This window comes from Mesocricetus auratus, unplaced genomic scaffold (genome assembly GCF_017639785.1).
Source record: "Mesocricetus auratus isolate SY011 unplaced genomic scaffold, BCM_Maur_2.0 Super-Scaffold_100003, whole genome shotgun sequence".
Lineage (NCBI taxonomy): Eukaryota > Metazoa > Chordata > Mammalia > Rodentia > Cricetidae > Mesocricetus > Mesocricetus auratus.
Window position 1 is genome coordinate 49,950,229 of NW_024429188.1, and position 17,662 is coordinate 49,967,890.

A 17,662-nucleotide genomic window follows, 5' to 3' on the forward strand; every position below is an offset into this window, starting at 1 on the left:
ATAATACTATAAGTCCACAGACAAGTAGGACTGTACATTAAGTGAAAATGGGACACAGGCATTCAGCATGGAGGGGATAGAGACACGATATCTCAGTTTTCCAGGATAAGTAATGGACTTAATGGACACTGCATTCTTAGCGCTTAATCAATGAAGATTGGGATATCTCTAAGGAGAAGTGGGCTGAGGCTAGGGGACTGGGCCTGGGGCTAGGGCTAGGCCTGGGGCTGGGGCTAGGCCTGGGGCTGGGGCTGGGGCTGGGGCTGGGGCTGGGGCTGGGGCTGGGGTTAGGGCTTGGCCTGGGGCTGGGGCTGGGGCTGGGGCTGGGGCTGGGGCTGGGGCTGGGGCTGGGGCTGGGGCTGGACCTGGGGCTGGGGCTGGACCTGGGGCTAGGGCAGGGCTGGGTTGGGCTAGGGCAGGGGCTGGGGGCTGGGGGCTTGAAGCTGGGGCAGGGGGCAGGGGCAAGGCAGCAGTGTTTGCTAGGTCTTAAGAAACTGCATGCTACAGCAGCAAGAAACCACAAAAAGTTGAAATGTAGACATTAATGTTCCAATAGTAAGTCTGATAGAGGACATTAGACCACTACAACTCAAGGCTCCTGCCTGTTGAGTCTAGGCATGCATTGGTCATTGTAACATCAAAGATGGTTAGAAAAGCAAAGCCAGGACTGATGTAGATCTTCAAATACTCCTTTTGCTAGCCAGTCACAAAACTAACTTTAACAGTATCTGTGTCACAAGACTCTTAAATTTTTAAAGAGTTCAATAGATCAGTTAGAAAGAAAGTAAATTTAAGAACCAAATAATTTGAGTATCATCTGCCAAAAAAGTTAATGATTGTAAAAGAAACTAAAAACTTTGAGGACTCTGAAGCGACAACTCATTAAAGTAAACAAAGTCCCTAAATGCATTTCTATAATAATCACTCCAACTTGAAATGCAAGCACTAGCAAACCGCACTATCAGACTTGTTGCTGACATCGACAACAAATATACATCAAAATTCAACCCGAGCATTAGCCAAGGGTTAGATGATCCTCTGGAGGAAAGTAGAAGTCCACCTCTGGGCCAGTGATTTCTTTGTGGTCCATTATGACTCTGGCTAGGGTCGACCACTAAGCCCACAGCAGACCTGGAGAACTAGCTTGAGATCGCAGTTCTCCGCTTAAATTAGCGGCCGGGGAGTGAGTAGACAAGTCTTAGGCACTGAACCAATATAAAGGAATGGGGTGAAGCTTAGCTTGTACCACCATAGATAGAACACTGCAAAAGACTACCTTAGACAAATAGGAGGGCAAGTGAATAGGTCAACTGTTTGAAATGATCTTAGGTACTACTCTCGGGGAGATACTTTAACTTGACCTCATCACTGATTCTCTTCTTTCTTTTAATAGGTGGGGTTTCAGTCAGCAACCCACATGGACCTCAACCTCAGGAACCTCTAGCCTCAAGTCTCTCAAATCACATCATCATTCAACACCTCAAATGTTAGAATCACAAGCATGTGCTCTCGTACCCAGCTAGACACTTCAAATAACGATGACTAGAGACAGATGTGAGGTACCAAGGTAACTCAAGTCCTTGCAGGACAGTGAGTCTTCACAATCGACTACCATCCTCTACACGAAGTAGTAGGGCTCATTTTTGACTAGTTAAGTCAAGAGGCAACCAACACTTCCAAAGCAGTACCCATTTCTGATTAAGTCAGTGGGCTTCGAGTGGCACAAGGTAGAACCAACCACTTGCTATCTCAATGCACCAAATTCACCTTGGGCAAAGCCCTCAAAAACACTCTCAAAGCCCACAAAGACCCCTCAAAAGCCCGCCAAGGCTGTACCCCTTGAGGGTTGGTCACATGATAAACCGCCATCTTAGCCACTCAGGACCATGTGCCACATTGTCCCCTAGGCTAACTCAGCCACCAAACTACCTAATGTAAAAAACAAAGCGTTATCCTGCAGCAAGAGCTTGAGCTCCATCTTCTCTTATATAACCTAAATGCCCTACCTCCGTGCTAAATGTTAGAACCAAGATTGGGCTGTCGAGCTTCGGGCACAGGGTGCGAGACGCCATTTTGTAGACATTAACAAGCGTCCGTTAGAACTGGACAGAGCTCCCCAGCGATATCGAAATGTCCATTTCAAGCCCTATCCTGAAGTCCTGTACCTTTCACCTAACACCACACACGAACACAACAGCTCCTTGGTTTTTTGCTTTCGGGTACCACGATTCTTAAGAAAACCCACAAAGCAAGTCCAAACCCACACATAAAAAGCCTTTAGCTGCTGTAGCACAAATGATTGCCTCTGTCCAGTCCAGTGTCCACCTCGACTCCCTAATTCTTGGCTCGAGAATGGCTATATCATGCAGCAAACATAAAATGGCGGACACGGACTCTCCACGCCCTGAACACCCACTCAGCTCAAGCATAAAGTCATTTTCCCAAGCCATAGGTTCACTCACACACAACCAAATGACCAGCAGCAGCAGCAAGAGGCAAGAAAAAAAGGTATGAATATTCCAGATAGGGCAGTAACTCACAAAACCAACATTTCCATCCACTAAAAGCCCCGATGGGCAATGAAAACAAAATTTGAGCAGGTATCCACAGCCCCGATGGGCAAAAAGAAAACAAAAATTAAGCAGGTATCCGAGGCCCCGATGGGCAAGGAAAAAGCCTAAACCCAGGTATCCGAGGTCCCGATGGACCAAGAAATTTCAGTTTTTGTAAAAAGCAGGTATCCATGGCCCCGATGGGCTAAGGGGGGGAAAAAAAAAATAAAAGCAGGTATCCACAGCCCGGATGGGCAAGTTTTCTAAGACTAAAAAGAAGAAAAAGAAGAGGGGAAAAAAAAAAACCAAAAAGGATGAAAAGGCAGGTAAGTATCCACAGCCCCGTTGGGCATGGAGCGAGAAACGAAAGGACACACAGGTATCCGTGGCCCGGATGGGCAAAAATATAGAAATAGAGTAAAAGAAAGGTAAGTCCACACAAGAGGAGGCAACAAAGTGCCTGAGAAATATTCATCAAAAATGAAAATTGTCTAAATATTTAAAAAATATCAAAATATGAAGGACGTGTCAATAAAAGCCTGCCAGAACACATAAAATCTTCAAAACCATTTGGTGGACTCTTGATATATTTTCTTAAACACACCACAAGGCATGGTGGTAGGGGAACCAAAAATGTTCCCAGAGACCCTATCATATAGGGATAGACCCTTGAGGGTCCTCATATGCACGGAATACTGGCAAAACATGGCTGCAGCAAGCAGTTGCACGGTTTTAACAGACCGGAGCGCTGAAGGCGGAGAGATCAGAAGAGGAGTGGCCACAAATGCGGAAGATTACGGAATCTTATTGGAGGTTTAGCACAAACTATATTCTTTAAAAAGAATAATTAATATGTAGAATAAACATGACGGTACCAAAACTCAATGACAACCAAATTTCCTTTATTTTATGTGATATTGACGGAATCCTCTACTTTATAGCTTATGGGAAAGGCACATAAACGGTCAGACAATGTATGGTAGGTCACACATCATGTATATATGCATATTTGCTACATATCGTCTACTTGGATATCTCACCTTGTACGTCTTGGAGACGAAAAGTTCTCATGGATTAATTGGTGAGCTAGAGGTAAGAAAACAGAGGAGTTACTTCACAAAATGGCCCCGTAGTCCCTAAATTATCAGGCAGTCAAATTGGTTGTGAACTATTTGCACAGCAGAGTTTTGGGTCATCGTTTTCGCACTTTCTCTGGGGAATCTGATGACTCCAAACCTTGAACCAAAAATTCAGTAAAGATGTTTAAAGATGTTTACTCACTAGCAGTGACAGAAAATTAATTCCTAAAAGTCAAAACAAAGATTGATGGAATAGCTCAGTGATATAGTACTTGCCCTAGGGAAACAGTTAACTTAGAGAACTGTCAAATTTTATTCATTGAGAAACACTGGATAGCCGCCTGAAAGAGATTACACACCAGGTGTTAGAAAATCAAAGAATACACTGTCTTCTTGTTGATTCAACTAAACAAAGTGAATCTCATCTTACTCTAAATTATGTTTAGGCATCAGATGAATAACAAAGTGCATAAAATTGTTTTGCTTAGGGACCTTCCAAGTACCTGCAATTCACTAATCTAGACATCGTGGTAGTTCAGGTAAGGACGGAAGGTCTCTGTTACAAAAGAAGAAATTCTGTCTCAACAAAAGAAAATGAAAATAATAAATAAATGAATGTTACACACAGCCCGAATGAGCCAGCAGATGGCAGCATGAATCTTTCAAAGGCATTTGAAGCCTGACTGGGAGTACAAAAAGATTAATATCTGAATTGAAGATCAAAGGCTACTTTGACAACACCAAGTGAAAGAGTCAGAGTTTTCCCTACTTCAAGGCAATAATGCTAATGATGGAACAATCAGGAGGTACAGGGGAAACCTCCAAAATCATTACTAGTGATAATTAGTCAGAGATGGGAACATGTTACAGAAAAACAAAAAGATCAAAGAAGGGCTGTCTCCAAAATGTATGTGGCTTTGTATAAATGAGGTCTTCTAACTTAGAACTTGGGGGTACTGATCACGGTGTATACAAGCCAGTGTGCCATTTGCGGGGATGTCAAAGACAATCATCTGTCCTCTACATAGCTCCAATTCCTACAAACTTCATTATTCTAGCACATACCATATACTTCAAGGTATGTCAGGGTTGTGAGACATTCTTACACTAGAAGCATGAAATGATGTGTCAAAGCTCAGTTCATGTACACTTAACTAGGCAATTCATTGTACATTCTTAACAGAGATGAAGCGCACTATAGTGAAGCATCTTGTGTAAGATGGTATTGTTGAGGTCTTCTATAGGTAAATGTGAAGAGTCAGAGAAAAAGAAGATTAGGAGCCAAGAGAGAGGTGACAGGACCACTAAAGCACAGAAACAGGAAGGGAAGAAATGGTTCGCCAAAGCACAGAGAGACTGGAACACTCAGTCCTAGATGTCTTTATCAAGCCCTTTCTCTCAAGGCTCGGGTCTATGAAGAAAAAGAGTCTGAAATACTGTCAGCCAGAATCGGTGAATGACTCCAGGGAAACAACATCATTCAGACACAACAGGACTGGTTTGGTTTTGTTTTTTAAGGAAAAGAACATGAAAACATGAAGTTGGTTGAGTGAGGAAGAGTAGGAGGAAGGAAAAATGATAGAAATGGATGGTATGAAAAAGTTTTAAAGGAAGAAATTGATCTACATGACACCCAGCTTCAAATGAATAAACAAGTTATACAATGAGATACGATAGACTAGAGGCCCTAGAATCAAATATTACAACTATAGGCATTGGATTCTTGACAAAGGTGCCAAAAACCATATGTTTGAGACATACAGTCACTTCAAGTGATGAACAAAGGAGTCACGGCTACAGAATCGGCTGACCTGAGCTAGTGAGAGATCACTGGCTCTGATCTAATAAATGGGGAACCAAACTAGTCTCCCTTAATAAAGGTGACAATGGTGTGACGGACAGTATATGAGACCACTGGCAGTGGGTCCAAGATCTAACACGAATGCACAAACTATTCTATATGGAGAGATACCTTGTTCAGCCTAGACACAAGGGTGTGGGGGTGGAGAGGTGCTTTGGCCCTGCCTCAATGAGATGATGGGACAGACTTAGTAGACTTTTGAGGGGTACTCTCTGAGGACCAAATGGGAGGTAAGTTGAGGGAGGAGGGACCCAACTTCAAGTTTCTGACCCACATCAAGTGACTTGTAACCACCTATAATTCCAGCTCCAAAGGAAGTTTTATTCTGGCCCCCATGGGCACCCTTACAAATGTGGCATAAACATACACATGTACACACATATTTAGATAAAGTAGAGTGCTTACTCTACATGCACAAAGCCCTAAATTCAAATCCCCAGCATTCACATGAAAGTAGCCATGGAAGCACATGTCTTATCCCAAAATGAGCTTAAAGCCATAGGAGCAGAATGTTGGAGGCTATCCTTGGCTACATGGTGTGTTTGAGGCTAGTCTGTGCTATATGAGACCCGGTCTTTTCAAAGTACCATTTCTTCACCCCGTGAAATAATCGCAAGACTTGACAAGTGGGGTTGAACCGAGCTTAAGAGGCATTTACACACTTAAGGAAATAGCTTCCAGAGTGAAGAGTTAGCCTATAGGACAGCAGCCTTTTCTAACCATTCATATCTAGTTTTAAACATGTTCATTCACGTGTGTTTAGGGAGAGAGTACTCGCATGTGAGTGTTCTTGCCCATGTAGTCTAATTTGACCCTTAACAGTCACACCTGCCTATCAGAATAGTTCAAGTCAAAATTGGGCCAACATAGTTCAGCTGCGTTGCATGTGGCTTTTCTGTTCCTCTCTGAAGCTAATAAGTAAAAATACTAAATTTAAAAGCATCTTAAGTTCTCATGTGGATTGTTAGTGTCTTCTGTGACTCTTGCTTCTATAAACTCTAATAAATGGATTATTGCTAGAAAACTGTCTCACTAGCTATGTGCCTGGTGCCTTTATTCAGATGATGTGACCATGTTATGTTGTATTCACTGTTTACTTCCAAATCTATGACTAAAATTTCCTGTTTACATAACCACACTTCTAAGAGAAGCTGGTGCGCTCAGATGTGATGTAATATCCACGATTTGATGTCTTACAGGCACTGATGTAAAAGAAGCATTTCAGTGGGCATACATTTTCCAGTGATGCATACCCTCCTGTAACTGCCACACCGATTTTTTCTTCCAGCTGCTTTCCTTTACCTGCGAGAGGAGGCTAATAAGATACATGGTTTGCTTGGCTTGTTTGATATTCTGCGCTTTCTGAAACCATTTATTTCTGTGTATACAAATATACTGCCAGCATGAAAGTGAATCGCATTTGTGCCTGATGCCCACGGAATCCAAAAGCGTGTCAGGTCCCAAATGCTGGAGGTAAGGACACTTGTAAGATGCTCCATGGCTGCTAGAACCTGGATCCAGCGCCTTTGCAAGAACAGCAGGTGCCCTTCATCTCTGTCCCATCTCTCCAGCCCAAAAGTTCTTATTTGTCTTCGATAGATTCAGTGTGCACCGCCCCCCACCAACACCTGTAGCAGGTGGGAGAGCTGGTCCTGAGGTCATCAGAATGGGAGAGCCCCTCACTGGCTGCCACACTCTGGAGAACAGTGCGGGGCAGCACACTAGAGCTGACCCTGTTGGAGGGAGCACATGAGAAATGGTCCCATCCTTTCCTCCTCGCTGCATAGAGTGAAGTACTAGTAAGGTCACTACTGGAGAGCTCACCCCTTAGTGAGGATAGGGGAAAGTTGATAGGCTGTCCAACCCTGCAACCAGGCCCAGAACTCGGGTTAGCTCACACCATCTATGATCTGCTGGAGCATATGAAGGGACACAGCCTGCAGTTCCAAAACTACAGGATCTCCCAAACACAGAGCAACAACAGGATGTCCAAGCAAGGGCCCAGTATTGATAGTGCAACAGACACCAGAGGCCTCGAACCAAACCAATGATTCTTAATGAACACTTGCAAATAAGGATACATGGACTAAAGATTATACTGTATGACTCGCTGTCACACTACAGCTTCTACTACAACATTTTCCCCATTTTTTCTTTGCTCTTTTATTTTTTGGGGGGAGTTGCAAGGGCAGAGGGTAGCTATGAAATAATGGTGAGTTGGGTTATATGATGTGAAAGCCACAAAGGATAAGTAAGTTTTTAAAAATTTAGTTGGCCATATCTGATTTTTTTATTTGCTGTATCACTACTTTATTCCTTATACTGAGCTAACTATAACACACATAAGACGAAGGAAATTGTTTCTGTATACAAAACAAAAAATAACTTGGAAATATGAATGTAAACAAGAAGTAAAAGAAACATTGGCTACATACTAAATGATATCTATTTTATGAAAATACTAGATCACATATTCTATCCTGTGCATTTTGAAAAGATATATGAACACAAACTGACAAGATAAGCATACAAATTTTTTAAGTCTTCCCCAAACGATAAATGACAAAAAATGCAACTGAAAATATTAATATTTTACTTTTCAATTAAATGTCTTGAAATTTATCAGTTTTAAAAAATCATAATGGTCTACAGAGCAAGTTCCAGGACAGCCTCCAAAACAATACAGAGAAACTCTGTCTCGAAAAACAAAAAAAAAAAAAGTATAACTTAGAATATTAAAATTTGAAAGCCCATAAACTAAAATAATTGCATATTAAAGACCACTGGCAGTTCATATCTGATCTTTTCAACTTCCTTCATTGCATTAGAGTTTTATTCTATAGCTCTCTCAGGTGTTCCACGGGCTCATTTTTCAGGGTTAAATGAGTTGTCCTCTGTTGGCTCTTTGTTAGCTGCTTTCCAAAAGGCTTTGGTCCACCCGAACTTTCAAGGATGTTCCTTTGTAAGTTTTTGTGACTTTGGGGTTTGCAGAATCTGAACACTTTGTAGTGGCTGTGGGTGAACATCATACCATGGCCAGGATAAATGGGTCCTGGACAGAAATAGCAGTTCTCCCCATGGATAACAAACATGGAAACCTACATGCAATCCGCCTTTATCAGGGAAGGGGGAATGTAGTTTGAGGCACAGTCACATTTAGCTGCGGCTACCTTCAAAATTTTGGTAGCCAAGTATGGCCTTGAACTCCTGATCCTGCTGCCTCCACTTGCCATCATGGTTGACTCTGGTCATTTTAAGAACTAGACTTTGTGTGGTATGTATATATGTGTGTATGGTATGTTCATGTGGGTATATGCACATATATGAGTGTATTCCACGCTTGTTTGTATTGTTATATTCAGATGCTTGAGTGCACGTGTCAATGCTACACGCACACACATGTGTGTGTGCGCAAATACTTGCAGAAGCTGGAAAGAAATATCACATCCCCTGGAATTGGAATTACCAGCTGTGATTGGCATGAATGCATTTGGAGACCAGATCAGAGAGCAGCATCAACTGACCTACCCAGGACTAAATGAAGTTACAGACATACTACTGCCCTCAATTTTTTTTTTTGTAATAAGGACCTAAACTCAGATTGTCATGCTTGTAAGGCCAGCACTTTACTGACTGAATCAGCTATCCTGCTGTAACTAGACCTTTGAATTACTTGACATTTAAACATTTCAAAGTGTTTGGAGTCAGTCAGAAGCAACAAACATTTGGAGGAGTCAGACTTTATATTATTATATTTCTACTTTGTGATCTGAGCACGTTTTGAGATACTATCTCTTCTGGTTTTATATGAAGATGGGGGTGTCTTTGTCGTGAGAAATTTCCCTCAGAGTCTTAGGCTCTAGTACTACTCTCTGAAGAGAAAAACAAACTGCAGTGACAACTTCAAAAGAGGTACTTACAGAAATACAATAAATACAAATGAGCAGAGGTAGACGAGTGACTTACACCTGTAATCTTACCACTGGAGAGGCAGAGGCCGGAAGATCGCCATGAGTTTCAGGTCAACCTGAGTTACCCTATTTCAACAAGTTGAGGCTGATGAGATGGCTGGGTGTATAAAAGTGCTTGACATTGACATGCAAGCATGTAACCCTAACTTCAACTCTCTAGAACCCACAATAAAGCCAGATGCATAACCCCAGCACTACTACAGAGACATTGGGAGTTGAGGCAGGATACTTACCTGAAGTTTGTGGGCCAGCTAGGCTGGCATGCATAATGGAAAAACAAACCGTGTTTCAATCCACTGACACGTAAGGTTGTCTTTGGCTTCCCCTACATGATCTCACCTAACGAGTGGTCAGGCCAGAAGATCAGCAGGGTAATCATCACTTAATTTCTGTACATTTCTGGTGCCCTTTGACCTATGACTAAGAAACAAGTTCCTTCCATGAGGTTGTTCTGATTTAAGCTGGATATGTTGGCTCACTGCTGTAATCCTGGCATGTTGAAAAGTTGATACATAAAGATCAACGGCTCAAAGTTATCCTCAGATATAGCAAGTTTGTGGTCAGTCTGAGCTTCATAAGACCCTGTCTTTTGCCAGGCAATCATGGCACACACTTTTAATCCCAGCAGTTGGGAGGTAGAGCCAGTTCGAAGCCAGTTTTGCCTACAGAGCCAGTTCCAGGACACAGAAACCCTGTGAAAAAAAAAAAATCAAAGCCAAAAACAAGCAAACAAAAAACAAAGACCCTCTTTTAAAAAGCAAAACCAACCACACCAACAAATACATGTATGTATGTATGTATATCAGGATAGTAGCACATACATAATATCATGAAAGCAGTCAGCCTGGAATTTGTCCATTATAGTGGGCTTCTGTCCTTGTTACTGGGGGTCCTATGCCTTGGGACTCCTTAGTATGAAGTTCACTGCCACTTACATATTCTGAATTTAAATGAGCACATTTTATTTTTAACGGTTGCTTAATTAAGGTGTATGGGTATGGAGGCCAGATGAGAGTGTCTAGTCTCCTGGAGCTGAGGTTAAAAGCAGTTGTGAGCAACCTGATACAGGTTCTGGGAACCATAACACAGTCACACATTCATGCACACACACATACTGACATCAGTCTTTAGTTATCCATCTATTGTGAGAAGCATGATGTTCAAACGTTTTCCAAGAGTCTACAGTGTGGTTTTTTTTTCATTTTTTTTACTTCATATATTTCAAAACCAAATATTTTAATCTTCATATGCCACTGTTGGTTACCGTTTTTCATGCTTTTGCTGTCATAAACAATAATTCTTTGCACTATATCTGAAAGATGTTCACCTACACCTCTTGGGTTATTCTAGTATCATGCACTGAGAAGATTGTCTTTGCTCCACTGAATTGCTTTTGCAGCTTTGGCCAACTTGGCAGCTTGAAGGGGGTAAGGATGTGGGGTGCTGAGGGGAAGCACTGCCTGACCACCTGACCAAGTTGCTCAAGAGAAAATCAGGTAGGTAAGTTTGATGGTGATGGGACAGAAGGAAATCAGTGTCCTTGTAACTTGGGGGTGACTGGGGTTCTCTCGTTATTTTCTTGCTGAAGGGGCCTTTTCTTTCTCAAAGACTAGGAAGAGATCTGTTAATCCTGCTCCCAAAAAGTGGAAATGAAGCCAAAGAAAAAGAAAGAAAGAGAAATCCTCAGACCAAAAGTTACTAGCCTAAGGAAAGCAGGGAGCAACCAGGAACAGAGGGAAAAAATGAACCAAGAAACTGGCTGAGCAAGAAACTGGCTGCAGAAAATGGAGACTGAAAACCAGAAACCTCTCTGTCAAGAGGAGAGAACCACATCTGCTCTTCACACCTGTCTGTCTTGTCAGGGTCCCCATCTCCCTTCTGGCATAGCCGGAGGATTGCTTTTAGCAACTGTGTTGTAAATGCCAATGCATGCTAACCACTTAGTCCTCCAGCTCCCCACTATCTTGCACACACTTCTCCCTTTCTCCAAATCTCTCTCTCATATGCTAGTCTATTTGCTTTGGTTTTGTGCCCCTCTGAGATTCATCAGAGTCATCTGTGTGACCCCAGATTTGGTACTACCTGTTTGAGGCTGGTGGATTCAGTATAGGAGACACAACTAAAAGCAGCGGTTCTCCTCCCCTCAAATCTATAAATAGTCAATAGTTCAGAGGTATAGCGCAGGGCCTGTCCCCTTACTTGACTGTTGGTACGGCGGGACTTGTGTTGGTTCAGTATAGGTAACTAAAGTTAGTGCGAGTTAATGATTACAGTGATTGTATTGAGTACAGAGAAAGGCATTTTTACAGCCCTTCACCCTATCTTCTGCCTAAACATGATCTGAACAAGAACGACACCAGTGGACAGGCTAATATGGAAGGGGGATTCATGAAGTCTTAACCCTAGAAAAAGAACTACAGGCAACTACGGAAAGCTGAGAGCAGAAGAGATAGTCTTTCCCAGGGAAGACCACACCAATTGGTTATCCAATACCAAGTGATCAGTCCTGAAAACATACACACAAGTGACATTGTATAGACTGAGCAGCTGTTCGTATATTTAGGAACACACACAATTAAAAGGAGGCCATGAATTTGAAAGAGAGAAATAGGGGTGGCAAGGTGTGCATGGGCAGGTTTGGAGGGAAGAAAAGGACAGGGAAAATGATGTAATTTCATTATAATGTCAATAAATAAAAAATTTTTTTAAATCTCCTAACTATTGACATGCTTACTATGTGACTGAGAATGACCTTGAACTGATCCTCTTGCTTTTATTTGGGGGATAGTCTGTCCTGGAAGGTTTTGCTCTTCTTGGAGTCCAAAATGACTAAGCTCTGAGCTCTTAATGAAACAAAATAATTTAGGAAGACACTCCTTCAGCTATCAACATGCCTATGCATGTCAAGCAGGAGTTGGAGACAAAGGAAAAGACACACCCAAATTCAGTTCTTTTACCCTGTTGGTTACTTTGTGAAGCCAAGTGTGGCATCAGTGCCTTCAGCCAAAGCAATTTCTGAGACCCTATTATAACAGGACATAAATCTCCTACAATTAACTTAAATTGTTGGTAAGAAAACAGATCTATTTCTAAGACCGATAACATATTGTCTCCTCCTATATTTCGGATGCAACTTCACGGTTTGCTTTTGGTTTTGCATTTCTTTTTTCTTTAATGTAGTTTCATGTAACTCAGGCTCACTATGTTGCTGAAGATGAGCTGAACTCCTAATCCTCCTTCCTCACCTTCTCAAGTGCTGGGATTGCAGGTGTGAACCACCCTGTTCAATTTTTCCTTGATTTTCATTAGAATAGAATAGCTTTTCTACGGAAAATGTTTTTCTAGGGCTGGTAATATGACATAGTGGTAGAGCTATTGCTTAGCATGTAATTGGAAGGCCGTGGATTCAATCCTCAGTAACACACACACACAATTAGGTTTAGGTTCGAGTCCTGCCTGCAAGGCTGTAAGGAGCTTGCCACAAAGCCTTACACCTTGAGTTCAATCTATGAAAGAAAGAAACTACGTGGTGGAAGTAAAGATGCGATGGTGGAATAAACTACGCCTCCAAGTTCTCTACACACGGGCTGTGGTATGCACACTCCCACACATCCTCCCTCTCTCTCTCTCTCTCTCTCTCTCTCTCTCTCTCTCTCTCTCTCTCTCTCTCTGTCCAAGTTCTCTACACACGGGCTGTGGTATGCACACTCCCACACATCCTCTCTCTCTCATAAACACATACTAAATAATTAAACATAAAAATACATTTAGAAGCTATAGATCATTTACATGAACATAATTAAAGATAAAAGAAATACTTTTAGATGGTAAAGGATTTTAAGATGGTAAAATAAGGTTTTTGTCCTAAAACTGAAAAACTGTTCCAAAATTAAAATAAAGGGATGATGGGGAAACAATCCAGAAAGCATAATCTTATTGCAAAAGGCCTGAGTACGTCATAAGAGGTTTGTAGAAGTTAGAGTCAGACATGGTGGTACACACGAGGATCCTAGAACTGGGCAGGTGGAGGCAGGAGAATTGGAAATTCATGGTTATTTCTTGCTATGTAGTAAGTTGAGGCCGGTCTGGAATACCTGAGGCCCTGTCTCAAAAACAAAATAACAAAGATATATACACGATTAATAAAACAAATCTTCTTAAAAAAAACTTAGCTAAAGTTAGCCTTTAGTTCATTTCACCTGTTTTGCCACAGACATTAGAACAAAGTTGGAAAAGCAGCCAGCGGAGCTTCCAGGTACCCCTAAATTAACTTTTGTATTTGGCTTGTTGAGTTTTTCTTTTAGATTTGTTTTTATTGTTCTATATGTATGAGTAGAACACTCATATGCATATATGTAGGTCTGTGTACCACATGTATGCCTGGTGCCTTAGGAGGTGATGTATCTCCATGTGGGTGCTGGGAACTGAACTTGAGTCCTTTGCAAGAATAAGTGCTCTTACACACTGAGCCAACTCTCCAGTCCTGTATGGGTTTTTAACAACAAAGATAAAGTAGAAACCAAACAATGACCCATGGAAAAATCATATACACACAATAGGCCAGGAATATAAGAAGGAGAGAGGGAGACGGAGGGAGAGAGGGGGGGAGTAAGACGGAGGAAAGGAATGGGGGAGAATATGTAATTATATTTGAATTAATTTTTAAATGAGAGGCAAGGAGGTGATTATAGTCACATGAGCATATCAAATTGATTGTCTTGGCCCTAGAGAGCAATCTGTTTGCACAGGCAAATAAACTTGTCATCTCAGAAACTCCAGGCAGAAGACAGAGGATTCAAAAAAAAGGCAAATTATTGTCACAGTTGTGGAAAAGAAAACCCAGTACAAGAAAAGACCTGCCTACAATGGACTTCGAAGAAACCAGTAGAAGGGAGAATGTGTTATCCTCTGGAGTGGGGACAATCCTTAGCTCCATGACAGCTGTCCAAGGTTTCCTAGCAAAGCCTCCCTCCAGCGACTGCAGACAAGCATGGAGGCTCCTTGAGTAACTTTCAAAAATGGTTTAAATTAAATATGTGCATATATGTGTATAAGTATGGGTACATACTGTGTGTGTGTGTGTGTGTGTGTGTGTGTGCGCGCGCGCGCGCGCGCGCGCGTGAGCATGCTAAAGTGCACGAATCACAGTACTCTTACGGAGATCAGAGGGACAGCTTGCCAAATTCAGTTCTCTCCTTTCCTCCAGCTGACCCTGTGAATTGAACTCAGGTCATCAGGCTTCTTTAGTAGCAGGAGCCTTTATGTGCTTGGCCATGTCTCTGGCTCTTGGGAAATTTTCAAAAAATATTTATTTTTGAGTTTTATTTATATACTTGCCTGTATGTTTGCCTGTGTAGCGGTATGTGCATGTGAGTTCAGCTGCGGGGGGTGGGGGGTGAGGGGGGGTCGGATCCCCCTGGAGTTGCAGGCAGTTGTGAGTCCCTCACCCTGACATGGGTGCTGCTCTTTTGCAAGAGCAGTAAGCACTCTTAACCACCGAGTCATCTTTCCTGCCCCAGTGCCTGTTGGTGCAATAGGTAAAATGAGAATCTTCTTTTTAAAACGGGGGTATTGTTCTCTGCTTTTATTGATAACCCAGGCTCCCTTTCTAATTTGTGAAGTAGCCAGTATTGGTGAGAATGCCCAAAAGCCAAAGGAATTATTGTCAGCTTTGTCCCTGTGAGTTGTCCTATAAATGTCCTAAAGGTAAGGGGTAACACTGAAAGTCTTTCTCCCAAGTTAGGAGACATTCCCAGGCCTATGGTTGACATCTCCAGCTAACCTCTGTAACATGTGGATAGCCACAGTAGTTACAGCAACTATAGCAATGCCAGCGACTAAAACGACAGACACTGCTCTGGTACAGGTCTCAGAATAGAACACAAACGCATCTACTAAAGAATCAGAAAGGAAAAGAAATTCCGGAGGAAAAAAAAGAAGACAGATTAAAGGAAAGATGGGCAAGAAGAGGGGGAACTATAAAAGGACCAAACACAGGCAGCGTGAGGAACCGCAAGTGGTCAGTCATCTGCGGAAGCAGCAGCTGACCATCCGGGGCACGTAGCTGGCGGAGCCATTTAGGGAGAGCTCGGAGCGGCGCCGGCGCGGCGCGGCACGGCGCAGGGCCTTTTTGGCTGTGACGCATGCTCATCTGTGTCCCCCTATGCCCCCCCTTTCTCGGCGTCAGACACCCAGGCTTGTATAACTTGTAAAATGGCGGCGTCGGGACATCTGTGCACTTCCCGGGATTAGCAAAGCAGCTAAAGGATGACTGTGTAAGGAGAGTGGAGACACTGTCCAGTTAATGTGTCCGGGTGAGTGCCGGGCCTCATGCTGGTCAGCGAGGTGGCCGGGGCAGCGGTCACCACTTCGACCACGTGTTCTGCCGAGCGGGAGGAGTAGTCGGCAAGCATATCCTAATTCTCCCCTGCTTCACAGGACATGATAAGTGATCAGTCTCTGCATCACCCAACCTCCACTGATGAGTCTGTCAGGCCCATGAGATCGATTCCTATGAAAGCGCCCTCTTAGATGTTTCCTTTCACTTTCCTTTGTCTAATTGGGGTTTTAGGAATACCGCCTATCTCCAAAATGGAGTGTTTACTCCAGCTCCCCAGAGACCTCTTGGACCTCAGCTCTTTCTTATCAGAACTTAGTAGTTCGATAAACTAACTTGTTTGTAACATCATGCTTTTTTTTTTTTTTTTTTTTTTTTTTTTTGGTTTTTCGAGACAGGGTTTCTCTGTATTGTTTTGGAGCCTGTCCTGGAACTCACTCGGTAGACCAGGCTGGTCTCGAACCCACAGTGATCCGCCTGTCTCTGCCTCCCGAGTGCTGGGATTAAAGGCGTGTGCCACCAACGCCCGGCCATGCTTTTTTTCTATGTCTTTCATATGTACCACAAATGAGGACCCTGGTATATAATACTGAATATGTGGTCTGGAAGTATCTCAGTGCTTGTTATAATGGAACTTAAAAATGATCTATGTTGTGTTGTTGGATGCTTATTTGGTCAAAAGAAGTGTCATTGTCTTACTTAGGTATTGCTGAAGAAAGTGTGAGTTGTTACAAGCATTTGCAATCATTAAAGTAGCAATATTAAGGGAAATAAAAATACAGCTGTTATTTGACCAAGTATATGAAATACCAAGGTCCAATATCTGGAAGTCAGTAGTCTGACTTTTAAGGATCCATCCTTCAAAAGAAAAGCATCAGTATATAAGTAAGGACACTTAAAGAGGATGCTTGTGCAGTCTTCTTTTTGTGGCAAGTAACAAGAAGCAACCTGTGTGTGTATCCATCAGCAGAAGAATGTCAGAAAAAGTTTATATATTTGAGTCTTTGGTATAACAGATGCTATGGTAGCTTGTTACATTAAGTTGCAGAATCCTATGATCTCATTTTTCCCCATGTATGGATGAGGTGACAAACTGTTTTTTTTTTTAATTATTTTGATGGCTTTATATATCATGATCTATATTATTAAGAGATAGATTAAAATCTATATATTAAGAGATAGAATAAAATCAAATATTAACATTATAATTGAGGTTTTGCCTCATCTATACATGATTGTGTCTCACTCTTTGACCCTCTGCTAAAGTAACTATTATTTTTAATTTAGTGACTATATTTACTTTTACCTCCTCCCCCCAGTACTGGTTATGGAACCCAGGGCCCGGTGATGCTAGGCAGTCACACTCCAAACTCTCTCTCTCTCTCTGTCTCTCTGTGTGTGTGTGTCTCTCTCTCTGTCTCTGTCTCTGTCTTTCTCTGTCTCTCTCTGTGTGTCTCTCTGTGTCTCTGTGTCTCTGTCTCTCTCTCCCTCTCTCCCTCTCTCCTACATCTTAGTTTTTTGGAAAGTCAGGCATGATGTAACCAGTAAAAGGAACTCAGCCATTACTGATGTGGTTGTAAAATATGTGGGGGGGGGGGATTTGACATGTTCTGAGTGCCGCTGATTATTCTGTCTTTTAGTGCCTCTGTGCTCCTGGGTTGTGAAGTACAATTGCCTGCCACCCTGATTATCTGACCCTCTCCATGTAAGTGGAATTTGACGACAAGAGAACTGTGGCTTGGATATTGCCTTTCTAACAAGTGGAAAGCGCAGGCTGGAATTGGGTCCTTGGGTATATCCCTTTTTCCATATCCTGTCATCTCTGATAGAGCAGTTTATTTTGGGTGAAGTCTTTTTCACTA

The 17,662-nt window shown here is 42.4% G+C and overlaps 2 long non-coding RNA genes across 2 annotated transcripts in view; both read left to right on the forward strand.

Annotated features, from left to right (window-relative positions):
- Positions 1 to 400: 400 nt before the first annotated feature.
- On the forward strand, positions 401 to 12,181 carry LOC121139991. Its single transcript, XR_005876790.1, has 2 exons — positions 401 to 10,959; positions 11,072 to 12,181. It is a non-coding gene; the product is annotated as an uncharacterized LOC121139991 (long non-coding RNA).
- A 3,450-nt stretch (positions 12,182 to 15,631) lies between these two features.
- The window catches only part of LOC121139992, a 7,826-nt gene continuing 5,795 nt past the window's right edge, over positions 15,632 to 17,662 (forward strand). The window contains exons 1-2 of the long non-coding RNA XR_005876791.1: positions 15,632 to 15,777; positions 17,441 to 17,505. This is a non-coding gene — a long non-coding RNA (uncharacterized LOC121139992). The remainder of the gene's footprint in view (positions 15,778 to 17,440; positions 17,506 to 17,662) is intronic.